The sequence below is a fragment of the Anomaloglossus baeobatrachus genome, chromosome 1 (assembly GCF_048569485.1).
Source record: "Anomaloglossus baeobatrachus isolate aAnoBae1 chromosome 1, aAnoBae1.hap1, whole genome shotgun sequence".
In the NCBI taxonomy this organism is placed as follows: Eukaryota; Metazoa; Chordata; class Amphibia; order Anura; family Aromobatidae; genus Anomaloglossus; species Anomaloglossus baeobatrachus.
This window is the reverse complement of record NC_134353.1, coordinates 45,800,137-45,817,625: the sequence shown is the minus strand read 5'-3', so window position 1 is coordinate 45,817,625 and position 17,489 is coordinate 45,800,137. Positions and strand designations below refer to the sequence as shown.

Genomic DNA, 17,489 nt, shown 5'->3' with positions numbered 1-17,489 from the left:
GGTTTTTTTTTACCTTTGGAATTGTCAAGCCAATTTATTTTTTTAAGGGCAGCCAGATTAATATGTTTTCTGTACTTACTGGTTTATTGCCTGTAACTTTTTTGGACTATTCAAATTATATTTGCATCCTGACAAAGACTTATGTACAGCTATATGGTGTCATGTTCGAGAAAAATAGATATAGGTGGGATATGGGATGGCTAAGGTTTGGGTTATCTTTTTTTCTATTTTAATTGTTTTTGTTGTTTTTTGTTGATTTTTTTTTACCTACTTTTAACAAGACTTGCAAAAGTTACAATTTAGACAGAAAAAATGAAAAAAAAAATAGCATTTTTCCCAAAATCAATTTTTAATAGATTAGCAATGGATATGGCAAGCAAATATTAGAAGAGTTGATTGAGCTTATTTGTGCAAATTTTGGAGCACGTCTATGTCTACTTTTAATTAGTAGTCCTATTGTTTTTCTTGCCTGATGTACGAAATGTCAGTCTTAACAAATCTACTACATTATTTCCCAAAGGTCGGGGAACTGCAAAAGTGTTGGGGCTAGTACAAGAAATGGCATTGTCACATTCTGAATTTTATATTCTTCACTCATTGACCACTCGGCATGGGTATTTTTTGACCTAAAGACCATTCCAGTTTGTCACAAATATACTGCTCAAAAAAATAAAGGGGACACTTAAACAAGGATTTTGTATTCTGGTGTTCTTTTCATTTTTTTGAGCAGTGTATATACAGTACAGACCAAAAGTTTGGACACACCTTCTCATCTCTAGAACAACTGTTAAGAAGAGACTTTGTGCAGCAGGCCTTCATGGTATAATAGCTGCTAGAAAACCACTGCTAAGGACAGGCAACAAGCAGAAGAGACATGTTTGGGCTAAAGAACACAATTAATGGACATTAGACCAATGGAAATCTGCGCTTTGGTCTGATGAGTCCAAATTTGAGATCTTTAGATCCAACCACCGTGTCTTTGTAGAAAAGGTGAACAGATGGACTCTACATGCCTGGTTCCCACTGTGAAGCATGGAGGAGGAGGTGTGATGGTGTGGGGGTGCTTTGCTGGTGACACTGTTGGGAATTTATTCAAAATTGAAGGCATACAGAACCAGCATGCCTACCACAGCATCTTGCAGCGGCGTGCTATTTCATCCGGTTTGCGTTTAGTTGGACCATCATTTATTTTTCAACAGGAAAATGACCCCAAACACACGTCCAGGCTGTGTAAGGGCTATTTGTCTAAGAAGGAAAGTGATGGGGTGCTACGCCAGATGACCTGGCCTCCACAGTCACCAGACCTGAACCCAATCAAGATGGTTTGGGGTCAGCTGGACCGCAGAGTGAAGGCAAAAGGGCCAACAAGTACTAAGTATCTCTGAGAACTCCTTCAAGACTGTTGGAAAACCATTTCTGGTGACTACCTCTTGAAGATCATCAAGAGAACGCCAAGAGTGTGCAAAGCAGTAATCAAAGCAAAAGGTAGCTACTTTGAAGAACCTAGAATATAAGGCAAATTTTCAGTTGTTTCACACTTTTTTTTAAGTATTTCATTCCACATGTTTTCATTCATTCATTTTGATGCCTTCAATGTGAATCTACAATTTTCAGAGTCCTGAAAATAAAGAAAACTCTCTGAATGAGAAGGTGTGTCCAAACTTGTGGTCTGTACTGTATGTTCAACCACTGTGAGATCTCAGGGCACTGTCCTTAACTACTTCACCCCCTGGCGATTTTCCATTTTTCATTTTTGTTTTTTCCGAACTTTCTTCCAAGTGCCATAACTTTTTATTTTTCCATCAATATAGGCCTATGAGGGCTTATTTTTTGCGGCATGAGTTGTAATTTTGAATAAAATCATTAGTTTTACCAAAGATAGTACTGAAAAGCAGGTAAAAAATTGAAAAGTGCGGTGAAATTGCAAAAAAAGTGCAATTGCACAATATTTTTGGGGGTCTTTTATTCACTAATTTTCATTATATAGTAAAATGAAGGTGTCCGTCTGATGCCTCAGGTTGGTACGAGTTTGAAGATACCAAACATGTATACTTTTACTTTTATCTATGGGGTTAAAAAAAATTCAGAAGTTTGTCCAAAAACTTTGGTGCCATTTTCCGAGACACATAGTGGTCTCATTTTTTAGGATATGGAGCTCAGTGATGGCTTAATTTTGTGTGTCTTGAAGTGAAATTTTTAATGTTAACATTTTTGTGCAAATGCTACATTTTGATCGCCTTTTATTGTATTTTAAAAGATCTTTGCGGCGACCAAAAAACTTAATTTTGGTATTTGGAATATTTTTCTCACTGCTCCATGTGCCAATCAGATTAATTGATTTTATATTTTGATAGATCAGGGATTTCTGAACGCAGTGATACCAAATATGTGTAGATTTTTGATTTTTTATTGTTTTAATTTCAAATGGGCGAATGGGGGGTGATTTGAACTTTTAGGTTTTTTTAATTTTTACATAATGTTTTAAACCTTTTTTTTTACATTTTTTATTTTTGTTACTAGTCCTCCCAGAGGACTTTATCACTGCACAGTCCAATCGCCTGTGCATTTCCGCTAATCAGAGAAACATCGCTCTGATCAGCAGAAAGAAATGCAGTGTTCCTGTGAGACCCGGAGCTCTGTCGGTTCTCACAGGGAATACATCATGTTAGCATCAAGAGTCATTAGCTTACCCTGCGCTGTAATGGCAACCCATTGGCCCCCCATGATTGCATTATTAGGCTGCTGATGGTGGCGGGGAATGATGCAATCTGAGCTGTGGCCATTTAAATTGCTCTGTCAGTATTTGCCAGTGCAATCTAAGTGGTAAGCAGGCACGGGTGGTTCTCTGATCCACCTGTGCCTGTTAGCCACATATATCTGCTAATCGGATCAGTAGTCATGTGCAGGAATTACCGTGGACTTGCCACCGGAGCCTGCAGTTACTGAGTTACTGAGTGGACATAACCTAGGATGTATATGTACTTCTGCCTTAAACAAATAGATTTTATTACCCCAGAACAGTGATAAGAGGCTGTTTAGTGACAAGAGCAGCACATCTTCACACTGCAGGACCTGCTATTTGATTGTTTCACTACACATGTGAATATATCTCTAAAGACAAGAAAAAGCCTCTTCTCATTTATTCACCCACTGGGATGTGGGGGCTGGAGGCTGTGTTCCTGGCAGATCACAGCAAAGGCAACGAGAACTGCCTGCTTCCTCTGACCTTGGACAATGCCTGTCTCAGCTTTTCCTGGGCTGTACACATCTAGTACTGCTGCTGACTGTCTGTCAGTGTGGCCACTGGGTCTTCCTACCACCTTCATTATCAGGAGCCAAAGAACAACAGGAGGAAAGAAGGTCACATGAGAGGGGGTGGAGGCAAGATGCGCTGCTGGAGATGATCCCTGCACAGTAGCAGCGCAGGGATCTGTATAGAAAGTCATTGGAAGCTGGGACTTATGAAGTGCTTCCCTGACAATGAGCGGCTGACGGCCAGACCTGCCCTTTTGGTATTTGCCAGAGTTACCCAATGGTCAGTCTGGGCCTGCCCTGAAGGGGAAGATGCCTGGGTCTCATGCCTTCCTAATCTCCTGTATATGACTCACCTAAATGACCCCCCCTCCTCCCTCCTAGGGAGTAAAGGGGAAGGTGAGCAAGAGAAGACACAGGGAACTCAGGCAATACAACAGGTATGACAGGGTCCATGATCTTCTCCAGTTAGGACATCTGCTGCTGGTAAAGGAACAAAAATCTTTCCTTAACAGAAATGAGCTCCTCCATCATGGTCAGAATAGAAATTATATACCTGGCATGGAGTGAAACCAGGGGCAGGTAGATATAGCGGAAGGGAAAGATAATCGCAAGCTGCAGTTGAAATTAAGGCTAAGAGAATTTTGAGCCAGCAGGGAAAAGGTCCTTAATCCCTTCAGCATATAAGAGAAAGTACATCAACAAAACAGTCAATTGAGCTCTACAAAAGGCCTGTGATTGATTAAATGCTGAAACCTCCTGATCTCAGGTCCCCCAGAGGCAACATCAGGATGTGGCACACTCATGACACTGTGTCACACATGTATGCACTGTGAAGGGGAGGGGTTCAATTATCTGCCAAGGACATATCTAAAGTTTTAAACAACATTATTTTGCCCTTTAGAGAAGTCCTCATGCGTCTCTGTGTGTGTGTGTGTGTGTGTGTGTGTGTGTGTGTGTGTGTGTGTGTACCATAGATTGAACAATAGATGTGGGTTCCCTTTGATATCCCATCAGCTATTTCACAGTTGGCTCAGAAAAGGTTGATACATCTCCTATGTTGCTTTATTGAAGCTTCTGAAAATATGAAGAAGGGGTAGAATGGAAGAAACACAGACTGTGGTGTTGCTTTCTAGTAAGTGTTTTATCTCACCCCTCAATTTGGATTCACAGCTACATTGCTCAGTACTGCTGCAAAATGTTTTCTGTGCAGTTACTGCTTTTTTAATGTGTCACAAAGGGACAGGAGAGGAGGAATCTTTCATATCTGTGAGTGTTGTGCTTGGTAAACATCAAAGCAGCTACTCTCCATCACTAGCTCAGAGATAACTGAAACTAAAGGCCCCGTCACATGCAACGACATATCTAACGATATATCGCCGGGGTCACAGATTCCGTGACGCACATCAGTAGCGATGTCGTTGCGTGTGACACCAACGAAAGGCCGTTAACGATGGTAAATACTCACCAAATCGTCCATCGTTGACACGTCGTTCATTTTCAAAAAAATCGCTGATTGTTGAGGACGCAGGTTGTTCTTCGTTCCCGAGACAGCACACTTCGCTACGTGTGACACCCCGGGAACGACAAACAACAGCTTACCTGCGTCCGCCGGCAATGAGGAAGGAAGGAGGTGGGCGAGATGTTACGACCGCTCATCTCCGCCCCTCCGCTTCTATTGGACGGCCGCTTAGTGACTCCGCTGTGACACTGAACGTCCCCCCCCCTTAGAAAGGAGGTGGTTCGCCGGCCAAAGCGATGTCACTAGGCAGGTAAGTCTGTGTGATGGCTCCTAATCATATTGTGCGCCACGGGCAGAGATTTACCCGTGACGCACAAACGACGGGGCCGCATAAGCTTGCTAGCGATATCGCTGCTTGTGACAGGGCCTTTAGAAATAAACTAAGTAGAAACTGATGAAAAATGCACTATACAATTCATATAAAAGCCATGTACACAAGAAAATGTATCCTAGAATGTCCCTTGAAATTCCAGCTTTTTGGCTCAGATATGATCATGATCTACTTCCGATGAACATTATGCACATCATGCTTGCTCTAACACCAACTACTGATTTAGAAAAACTGGCAAAAATATTATATTGGAAGAGAACTGAAAAAAAAGCTGACTTTTCCAATTTTTTTCAGATTTTTTTCACATTATTGTAGTTATTTTTCCACCTCTATCCTATAAGCCCTGCTAGTAGTGATAGAAAGCTGTAATTGAATCCCTGACCTGCTGTATATAACAATTATGGTCGTTCCCTTTTAGGAATAATACCATTTAAACAGTGCTATCAGTATAAATCATCTAGAATAGGCAGCATCCATCACCGAACAATATCAGACACAAGACTGAAAGACGATAAAGCCACGACTGTCAGTTACCGTGTTATCACGTCAGTTGTTCAGAGCTGACACAGAATTACCAAGATCATCTTTAATTATAGACCTGCCTGTCCAAAATGAAAATTGTGTCAACGCGAATGTCACAAAATCTCTGCATCACCGACAGTATACGTGTTATATTCATTATCTCAAGTCACTACGTATTGTAAGACTTTTTTCAGCCCTAGGAAGACATACAACTTATAAAACCAGGTACAAAGATCTTCTGTAAAACATTCTGGGGCTTATCTATAAATGTGTCAATATTCATAGGAAGACCTTTTTGTCTACTTGGCAAAATTCTAATATATCAGACACTAGAATTTGGTCAATTTAATTGATTTCGAAACGAATGGCTTAAAAAAAGCCATAAAATTTGCTCATCAGTTTTTTTACCCCAAAGTATAATAACCGGATGGGCCAGGAAGGGTCATAGTCATCCTGTCATCTATGTGTTGCTGCATCTGCCCTTCGGTACTCACAGTGATGTGACCCCAGTCTCCTCTTCACTCCTTATACAGTGTGTCCACCAATATCCTGTCCACCGCCATTAACTTGAGAATGGCGGCAGCTATAGGCATAGAAGTGGTGTCTAGGTATAGTAAAGTAGCCATGTGCTACGCAATGAAACCACCTATAGCACCACCTGGTGGAAAACAATGGAGTTAGCATTTTTATCTCGAAAACGGAACGAGATAGAAAAACAAGTGAATTAAAAGGTTGTAGGGAATCATCAATCGAATACGAATCGACACCTTGCATACAGAAATGCTATGATATGAAACCCATGACCTCGCCCCATTGAATTCTGGTCACGCATATGGCGCTCATTTAACTTTGACTCAAGTGGCCTCTGTCAGCTGCAATGCACATCTGGACTCTGCACAGCATACTGTATCTTGCTACACGTTGTGCAATATGGTAGGTAACACGTTTGCACAAACATCTGTAATACGTTATCGTAGGTCCTGCAATGTTGGTGGAGGGGTTGCATATACCTGCTGTATGATGTGACCTCACAGAAAGAAGTCCAATGGGGTCAGGTCAAGTGAGCGTGGAGGCCACTCCATGCAGCCATCATACCCAATGACTTGAAGAAAAGAGGCTGGCACTGGATTAGGTGACTTAGCCAGTGGAGGACTGACGGGAAGCTTTGATGGCAGAAACAGTTAAGGAGTAGTGATGAGCAAGAACAACCATGCTTGGGTGCATGGTACTCCTAATGAGCAGTTTGATGCATGGATGGATGCGACTCAAGTTCTCGAGTATAATGGAAGTCAAAGGGGGACTTGATCATTTTTCCAGAATATTTCTAGGAAAAATCATCAAGTGGATGGGACAAAACATCACCACGCCCACCAACGAAGCCGGTAACGCTCACTAACCAAGCTGGTCATGCCTAAAGAGGACAGATGCACAACAGTTGTGGAATTCCCAGTGGCTAAAAGGTAGGTGAACTCTAGTGCCACCTATCAGAAGTAGCAATCCTAAAAGTCAAAGTGGCCCTTTAACGAGCCTTTCCATATGACTTAGGATTTATTCCACGTCAGAACATCAATTTGTAGACACGGTGTTTCGGGATGATTGCCCCTTGTCAGCACAAAGTATGAGATCTGATCTCGATGAGAGGCTAAAACAAGGTCTGAGGGGAAAACTTTTTTCTTGTGGAGACTGACACACCAATCTGACATGCCTGTGAGAAGACTAATAGATGGGAAATATGCAAATTGTCTCTTCAGGGAGGAAGTAGACGAATGACGGACAATTTTTGAAGCTAATTTTTACTTTGGGCAACAGAGGGAACCGTAGTCGACCAGAGTCCAACTCTATGATATTAATGTCAATGCTTGGAACTCGCGAGCCACAATCTGAAATTTTCTAGAGGACCATCAACTTTAACCTCTCTTCTACAATGGGCCAAAAAAAGCTTTTGCTCCCCCTACGCTCCATGTACTGCTTGAAATTGTGACCCCCTACGCTCACTATAGTTTTTCTCTATATGACGTCTATTTCTTCTACTGGAGACTATGGACATCAGTTTTCCAGATGGAATTACCTTTTTAAATCAATAAATTGCAGGTTATTCTCTAATTTATCCTACAAATGTATGTCATCTATTCCGTTCCTCCTGCTTTGTGGATTATTTCACAGATCCTGGAATACATATTCAATTATCACACAGCATGCGAATTTAGAAGACAAGACTAAGTTATGGCCGTCTAATGCGGTACATGAATTTCTCTTACAGCCGAAACACAGAGAATATTATATATTTTGTAGAGCTGTGATACAAGGAGAATTGGCAAACGACTACCTGGCCGATGAGCAGACAAAACAATGATGGGACGCACACATGAAACCGGCTCCAACAACAGAGACACAATGTTGGCAAGGAGCTGCGAAGCCTCAATGCTCAGTCATGAATATAGCAATAAAAGCCTCGTTTTTATGCCGCCATGACAATGGAGAGCTGATTGCAAGCATCAAAAATCCCCCGAGAAGCATCCAGTGACAAATCACAACAAACTACAAAAACTGCTATCTGGGGCCGAGATATGAAGAAATAGATAGGCTTAAAACTCATCGAGAAATAATAGGCTCTGCTTCTGCCGGAAATTTAACCGCAGATCTGTTTACAAGTGATATACGTGCTGCATTTTCTCAACGTACCAGCAGCTAAAAGCAGCCTGATATCAGCAACGGGGGGATCGTAATAGGTAAAAATGTTCCAAAATTGAAAAAAGTCTCCTGAGCATGGATCCAAGGAGACGATCTTGACATTAAATAATTTTGAATGAATCCAACTGGTATGAAATTATTTATAATACGATTAAAGGGAACCTGACATTCTGCACAATCCACGAGCAGCATGTATCAGACGCTGGCCATATGTTTAAAGAGGTTCTACACAACTTTATTATTGATGGCCTATCCTAAAAGAGGTGGTTCACCCCTTTTCATTCCTGGCCACATCAATATTATGTTCAGAAACAAGGTTTCTCTCAAATACTTTTGCCAATAGTGCCTGTGAGTGGCACTATTGCGGTCCACTCACCCCCTTTGCGTGACCCCCAGGCTACGAGACCTCTAATGTCTTGTGATGTCACATCAACTGAGTTGGGCTGCAGTCTTCCTGAATGACTGGACAGTGGGCGGTGTGTCACGTTACTCGTTACAGCCCAGCATCTTGCATGTTCTCTCCTTCGCTACAGGGCACTACAAGCAGGAGAAACGCTGGATTGTGACGAGCGGTGAAACACCGCCCACAGCCAGTCACTCTGGAAGACTGAGGCCCGCCTCAGTTGATGTGAAATCACACTACATTAGAGGTTATGGAGCCCAGGGGTCACGCAAATGAGATGAGTGGACCGCAATAGCGCCGCTCACAGGCACTATTGGCAACACAAGGTATTTGAGAGAAACCTTGTATCTCAACATAATATTGATGTGGCCAGTAATGAAAAAGGGTGAACCAACTCGTGAAAATAAGTCATCATTGTCTGATTGGCCGGTGTCTGACCTCTGGCACCTCCACTGATCAGCTGTTCCTGATGTCGGTGGAAACTGGAACTACTCAGTTACGAAACTGCACAGCACAGCTCCATGCATTCTATAGTGGACGCGGCTGGGTACTGCACATCCATCCCCTATTCAAATCAATAGGGTAGATATGCAGTACTCCGTCGCTATTGCGCTGTGCAGTTCCATAACTAAGCAGTTCCATCTGCCACTGATTATGGGAACAGATTATCTGGTGAGTCACTGGGTGTTGCATCCCCCTAGATTAGACATTGATGACCTATCGCAAGGATGGGTCATCAATGATAAAGTAGTGGATAACCCCTTTAAGTCTAAACACTGCAGTTGCTATAGACTAAAGTGGGCTTTACACGCTACGATGTATCTGTTATGTCACTACCGGAGTCTGCTCCAGCGACGTCTGCTCCGATCGCCAGGCGATGCCGTGTTCCTGCCGTGGATGGTGCTGGTGATGGGAGAGGAGTTGATGCCAGCGGCACCGGTGGGCGCAGGCTCCGATCATCCACTGGGCTGGGTTATCTTGGGATCTGCAGTACCACTGGCTGACTGTGGGTGGCGTGTGTCTTCCAGCTGAAGTTGCCAGCGTTCAGCTACAGCCAATGGGAAGACACCACACCCTTCTTAGTTCCCCTCCTGTCTGCTGCCTCTGCCAGAGATAGTTCTGATTTCCTGGCTCCTGGTCCGCCCTATTCTGTTTTGTGATTCCTGTGTGCTGACTTCTGCGTGTTTTCTGACTACCCTTCTGCCTGCTAGGTGCCTGCCTACGTCCTTGCCTGCTGATTCTGTCCCTGTTCTGCTATTCCTGGTTTGACCCTGCCTGACGACTACTCTCATCGGACTGCGGCCTTCAACAGGTAGTGATCTCCAGGGCCCTGTGTAATTCCCAATCCCTGTATAGGGGTTAAAGGGTTTCAGGGTTCTGGGGGTCCTGCTTGGTGAGTGGCTCCCCTTTAGTGTGTCCATTACATCCCATCTGAGTCTGTTGATCCAGGCAGGCGTTACAGTATCTTATGATATGTCGTTGGGGTCGTGTCGTAAGTGACGCACATCTGGCATCGTTTGATACATCGTAGCGTGTGACAGCTACGAGCGAGTGTGATTGAGCAATAATACTCACCTTATCGTTGCTCGTTGACACGTCGCTCATTTTCTAAAAGTCGAACGTCTGGTTGTTCAATGTTCCCGAGGCAGCACACATCGCTCCGTGTGACACCCCGGGATAGATAAACTGCAGCTTACCTGCGGCCAGCGGCAATGCGGAAGGACGGAGGTGGACGGGATGTTTACGTCCTGCTCATCTCCGCACCTCCGCTTCTATTGCTCGGCCACTGTGTGACATCGTGGTGACGCCGAACGTCCCTCCCCCTTCAGGAAGTAGATGTTCGCCACCCACAGCGAGGTCGTTTGGAAGGTATGTACATGTGACGGGGGTTAACACATTGTGCGACACGGGCATCAAATTGCCAAATGGGGGCGGGTGCGATCGCAAATGCGATCACACGAGAAATTGTTACGTGTAAAGCAGCCTTTAGCCTCATGGAGACTAATGGGACAGGTGGGTCCCAAGAGCTGTGAGGCTACTTTGCTAACCACTGTGCCACGAATTAAAATGCAAGGCAATATGGTTCCAAACATTTCTGTGGTTCTATATCACATATCACTGCTACTCTTGAAGCTTTAGAAATAGACTGCAAACTGTGAAGAGCAGTTCCCACTGGAAGTGGTGTAGATATTAGGAAGAGGTGCTACTGTCATCTCCATCTTTGTTCCTGGGGGCCCAGAAGCCTCATTGCAACACAAATAGACACAATGAAACAAAATCCATGGGGATCCCATAACTGCCAATTTTCTCAAGGACTCTTGAACTGCGTAAGTGATGACACTTATGAAGATGCCATTCAAAGCTAAAAATGTTGATGTATTCCAAACCAGGTCCAAAGCTATCGTGGAGCTTTAAAGCCCTTGTTTTAGCCTGGAAATCAAAATATTAGAAATCATAGAGATCCAGTTACATATTCTTATATATGGGTCAAGGAACTTCAAATTATCCCTGTTTCTGATAGGATAATAACTTGCGAGTGACCTAGAAGACCTTAAAATCAACAATGGTGATTGTTTTATTGCTTAAATTGGGACAGTACTTGCAAAAACTTTTCACAAATCAAAAGTACAGGTAAATTGAAATATATTGTATTTAAGAATTCTGCTTCTTTATCCACTTATGAGCCAGTTCTTTTCCTCCCTTGCCTCCTGAAATCACCATTTAATTAAAAAAAAAAAACAACTTAAAATTGTCTTGCTCAATACAAGAGGAGTAATGCCAGCTTCATCCGGTGTCAGGTTACATCTACTATGCATACTATATTGAGAGGATAGGCAAAATAAGAAGTGAGGGGCTGATTGATGAAACAGGCCAATGTGAGATTCATGTTGAGCTTTCTAACAAGTCTTTTACTACACTGTAGAGATGGATTCAAAGCTACCTTGTATACTGCTGTGTAATGTTCAATGTGCTGAACAATGAGGATCAGGAATCAATCCTTGTATACTGTCCTATGCATAAGAGATGCGACGCCCTGACAAACCAGGTAGTCACAGATGACTGTATCCCCTCTAGGGTGCAGGAATCACCTTCTCCTTGGGATTCTACCAACACAACACCATACATAGGTAACACTAGCCACAGAAAGCCTAGTCACCCCCTCAGGACAATAGGGACACACCAGTGGGCAGGACCAGGTGGATGGGAATGCCCACCTAGGGGTCCTGAGGTGTTCGGGAAGGGAACAGTTGAGTTGCAGTTGGGAGTTGAAGTGGAAGTGAAGTTGGAGTGGAGACAAGTGGTGTGGTAGTCAGGAGTCGAAGCCCCTGGACTACCGGACTACCTTAGCGGACTAGGTGGTAGACGGCAGAGCAGGTCACAGGCGACGGAGATCTGGTCACGGGAGACCTAAAGTGGACCTGGGCAGGGTTGTAGCCCGCCAGTGCCGACAGCGGGGATCTGGTCCGGAGGCCGTGCACAGTCGGGGTACCTGGACCCCAGGGCAAGGACTGCTGCAAGTGCCTTACCAATTAGCCAGCAGGGAACAAGGTTCCAGATCTTGTCCCACAAGTAGCCCAGAGAGCAAAACTGAAGCTCAACGTGGGGGATAGGGTGTCCGCCAGAACCCACAGAGATCCCAAGGGTCAGATTTGGTGGGCAATGGCTCCCACTGTACCCAAAATACAGGCAGCGGATTTCTCCCGTTTAATGCAGGTTAAGTCAACACACAAGAAACTACAAGTGCAGGAGGAAGGGCCCCTGCCCTGTCAGCCCGTGTGCAGGATCAAGCACACCCCTCCAGTGCCGACAGCGGGGATCCGGTCCAGAGGCCGTGCACAGTCGGGGTACCTGGACCCCAGGGCAAGGACCACCGCAAGCGCCTTACCGATTAGCCAGCAGGGAACAAGGTTCCAGATCTTGTCCCACAAGTAGCCCAGAGAGCAAAATGGAAGCCCAATGTGGGGGATAGGTGTCCGCCAGAACCCACAGAGATCCCAAAGGTCAGATTTGGTGGGCAATGGCTCCCACTGTACCCAAAATACAGGGAGCGGATTTCTCCTGTTTTATGCAGGTTAAGTCAACACACAAGAAACTACAAGTGCAGGAGGAAGGGCCCCTGCCCTGTCAGCCCGTGTGGGGAATCAAGCAAACCCTTCTAGAGGCTCCCGGCATCCGGCCTTGGTTGACCACATGGACTTTATGTGATTTATTACCACAGTGAGTACACCGGTACCATCCGGTTCATTCTTAAATACTGCTCCCTGCTACCCTGCCTCATCCTACAAGCCCCGGGACTACCCCTCCCTTACCCATGGAGGGCATTCCATCTTGCTGCCCTGCTCCATCAGCCCCGGGCGTCCCATACCAAGGCAGCGGTGGTGCCACCAACCATCACTACAACCCACGGGTGGCGTCACTGACAAACCTTTCCCCTGTAAATACCCCCTTTTTATTATTGTTGTGGACAGCAGGCCGCTGCGTGAGCCCCGGATCCGTCTGCCACTCGAGCCCCAGCAGCGATCCTGGATCCGAGCGCCTCGAGTAGCCCTCCTTGACGTGGTCTGCACCCCCCGCCCGCAATAGAGACATCATAGACGCACATATCCACCCACTAGCTTAGAGTAAATTGCAAATTGAGAGTTAGAGACTGAAAAGACTAAAACTTCTTCATGACTCAATAATGCGCAGCAGGTATGATCTTGCACATCTGACTTCATAACACTGGGGCACCAGCGTCCCATCCGTATGGAGTACAGCACTGACAGATGTTTGCATATTCTTACAAAAGACAAATTTGCATCCTTAACTGCTAATTATACCGATTTTGAAATTCTGAATTAGTGTATACAATGTTCTCAAAATATTAAAATATCACTAAGTGTTAAAGATGCAGACGGAGCACATCTGAGCATCAATATGTAACACACACAATGTGATCCTGCAAAGAGATTCTGGATACTTTTTTGGATGCTGGACAAAAGAAAATGTTTGAAGGGAAGAGAAATAATTTATTCTTGCACTTTAAGAAGATATTCAGATAAAAAAATGTGCTATTTTGGAAAGTGGTTACAACATTGTGTGTTTGGTCTTCAGTGTTAGAGAGGAGCAAAATGCATTATCAGAGAATTGAGTTCAAGCCAAGTTTTCTAAAATTCTTAGGCGGGCTTTGCACGTTGCGACATCGCAAACCGATGCTGCGATGTCGCACGCGATAGTCCCCGCCCCTGTCGCAGGTACGATATCGTATGATTGCTGGCGTAGCGAAAATTATCGCTATGCCAGCTTCACACGTACTCACCTGCCCTGCGACCGTCGCTGTGGCCGGCGACCCGCCTCCTTCCTAAGGGGGCGGGTTGTACGGCGTCATAGCGACGTCACATGGCAGGCGGCCAATAGCGGCGGAGGGGCGGAGATAGGCAGGATGTAAACATCCCGCCCACCTCCTTCCTTCCGCATATCCTACGGAAGCCGCAGTGACGCCGCTAGGAGATGTTCCTCGCTCCTGCGGCTTCACACACAGCGATGTGTGCTGCCGCAGGAGCGAGGAACAACATCAGACCGTCGCGTCAGCGTAATTATGGATTACGCCGACGCTGCACCGATGATACGATTACGACGATTTTGCGCTCGTTAATCGTATCATCTAGGCTTTACACACTACGATGTCGCATGCGATGCCGGATGTGCGTCACTTTCAATTTGACCCCACCGACATCGCACCTGCGATGTCGTAGTGTGCAAAGCCCGCCTTAGTTTCACACAAATTTTTAAATTTGCAGTGTTGAATAAAAAGCTTACCCAGCACAATTCCCAGACTACTGAAGGTACAGAGAGCAGGAAAACTTAATTTTGCATTGTCACATGTGATTCCCCAGAACTCCCACAGCAATGACACCTATGATATCATAGCTTGTATAGTGGTAGTCATCAAAGATCAGCTGCTCTCAGCGGAGCACAGTTTGTATGACACTCATGGTCAGCAAGGTCCTCTCTCTCTCTCTCCTGTAGAGTGTAAGCTCTTATGGTCAGAGAGCTCTTCTCTCTCCTGTAGAGTTTAAGCTCTTATACTCAGCGGGGTCCTCTCTCCTGTAAGGTGTAAGCTCTTATACTCAGCGGGGACCTCTCTCTCTCTCCTGTAGAGTGTAAGCTCTTATGGTCAGCGGGATCCTCTCTCTCCTGTAGAGTGTAAGCTCTTATGGTAAGTAGGGTCTTTGCTCTCCTGTAAAGCGTAAACGCTTATGGTCAGTGGGGTCCTTTCTTTTTTGCTTTTCTGTAGAGTACAAGCTCTTATGGTCAGTGGGGTCCTCTCTCTCTTATAAAGTGTAAGCTCTTATGGTCAGTGAGCTCTTCTCTCTCCTGTAAAGTGTAAGCTCTTATACTAAGTGGGGACCTCTCTCTCTCCTGTAGAGTTTAAGCTCTTATGGTCAGCGGGATCCTTTTCTTTCCTGTAGAGTGTAAGCTCTTATGGTAAGCAGGGTCCTCACTCTCTCCTGTAGAGTGTAAGCTCTTATGGTGAGTAGCGTCCTCTCTCTTGGTAGAGTGTAAACTCTTATGGAAAGTGAGGTCTTTGCTCTCCTGTATAGTGTAAATGCTTATGGTCAATGAGGTCCTCTCTCTCTTTCTCTCCTGCTCTTCCATAGAGCATAAGCTCTTATGAGCAGCAGGATCCTCTCTCTCTCTATCTTGTCACCTGTCACCTGAAAACACTTCTCTTTTTCTCTTCTTCTCTTCTCCCCATTTGTATTTTTTCAGCAATTACCAGCTTTCCGTTGATGAAATTGATATAAATTTATTAACCATGAATACATTTTTGGGGGGAAAATCCATCAAAGTTGACAAATTTGAAGTTCAAAAGATACGCTTATCTCTATTTGGTGCAATGGCATTGCTGGCAAGATATCCCCAACAAACTACTTTGCCTTAAGTGGGGTATTAAAACATAATGGTTGGGCCAAAAATTGCACCTTTGTCACGGAAGAAGGAAATTATAGCTAAAGCTGGGAAACATCTGAAGCTGTATATGGTTCATAAAATCAATGCAATTTCCTTATAAACAATATGTGGGACCTCACGGTGCAACCACGGAGGTATTTTGTATGATAAGAAAAAAAATCTACATTTATGGATGTTATATTGACGACATCGGTCTTTTCAGTATGTTCTATATACTTTCATGGACATATACAGCCAAATTATGCTACAGCCATTTGTATTTTTTTTTTTAAAGTAACCTTTTAATGAATAATTTTTAAAAATTAATTGTCGGTTTTATTAATAAACTGTTTTTATTTGTAATGGAAATAAAATGAAAACAGAAGAAAGAATTATTGTTTTTAAGTTATGCGTTATTTAGGCTTTGATTCTTAATTGTCTTTGAGAAGTCGATAAAAATAAATACATTAATAATTAATATATGTATTTATTAAAGGAATTTTCCAAAGGTTTTATAACTTAAACTATGCTGTCATAAAATAAAAACAAATAAAAAAATAAAAAAAACAATGGTTATTTATACACTAAAGAAGTTGCTTAGGATTTTAAAAATGTGATATAATAGAAAATAATTGAGTAATATGGAAAAAAAGAATAACCATAATTCACCGGTTAAGTATCCTGCCATACAGATGCTGACGCTTCGGGTTGTCTCCTAACTTCTTGCAATCACATAACCACTGCAGGCACATGCTGCTTGCACCAGTATCCTGTGAAGGGTAGTGCGAAGGTTACTGACCGGTTGCAGCAAATGAACAATGCACTAAAAAGAGCAACATCGCATCTGGTCCTGATGGGACCATTAGGCCTCAGTTCCACTTGCGTTTTGCACAGACAAGTGCAATCTAATAAAAAATAGGATTGCACTCGCACCAGTGCAAAACTATGGGGCAGTGTCAATCTGCAGTTGATTTCTAATGCCATATCGGAATGAGAAATGAATTGCCTCATGCTGCGTGTGGCAGTGAGTGTCAACTCACACACACCCATACAAGTGGGAGCAAATAGGGTGCGGACCACTTCTCAGTGAGCTGGGCATTTCATCTAGTGCCTCCCATGGCTGTGTTTCCAGTTGGGACCCAGACAATCTTTGCCCTTTTTCAGATTGATGTCTGCTGACACATGGGGAGGTTTTAATATTAGAGAGTGTAGGTACTGTCCCGATTGGGTACACCTTGTCGCGGTGGGATGGCTTTACGCTTTTTTGATTAACAATAATGCGTACTAAGTACCCTATGTTTATTTATATGTATTATGCTTTTAATTAGTTACAGCAGGGTATATGTTTATATTATTTTCATCTTTGTTTTTTTAAAGTCTATGGGAGTGTGTGAAACATCGCACTGCACTTGCATGACATCCGACTGTAGTGTGATGTACGCAAAGACAGGCCGTGGAGGAGAGGAAGAAATTTCCCTCTCCCCCTCCGCTCCGCAGCTGTGATCCACAAGATCACAAGATCGTATCACAGTCACATGAGCCTGACGCAGCAGAGGGTCATTAGCATATCACTTCCAATGCCCTTGCATCAGAAGCTATGCGCAAGTGGAACTTAGGCCTTAAGGCCGCTTTACACACTGCGATATCGGTACCGATATCGCCATTGTGCGTACCCGCCCCCATCGGTTGTGCGACACGGGCAAATCTTTGCCAGTGTCGCACAACATCGCCCAGACCCGTCACATTACTTACCTTCCCTGCGACGTCGCTGTGACCAGCGAACCGCCTCCTTTCTAAGGGGGCGGTTCGTTCAGCGTCACAGCAACATCACAGCA

The 17,489-nt window shown here is 44.2% G+C and overlaps 1 protein-coding gene across 2 annotated transcripts in view; it reads right to left on the bottom strand.

The window, feature by feature from the left end:
• The window catches only part of CTNNA2 (catenin alpha 2), a 3,064,502-nt gene that overhangs the window by 813,724 nt on the left and 2,233,289 nt on the right, over positions 1-17,489 (bottom strand). The window lies entirely within an intron of this gene.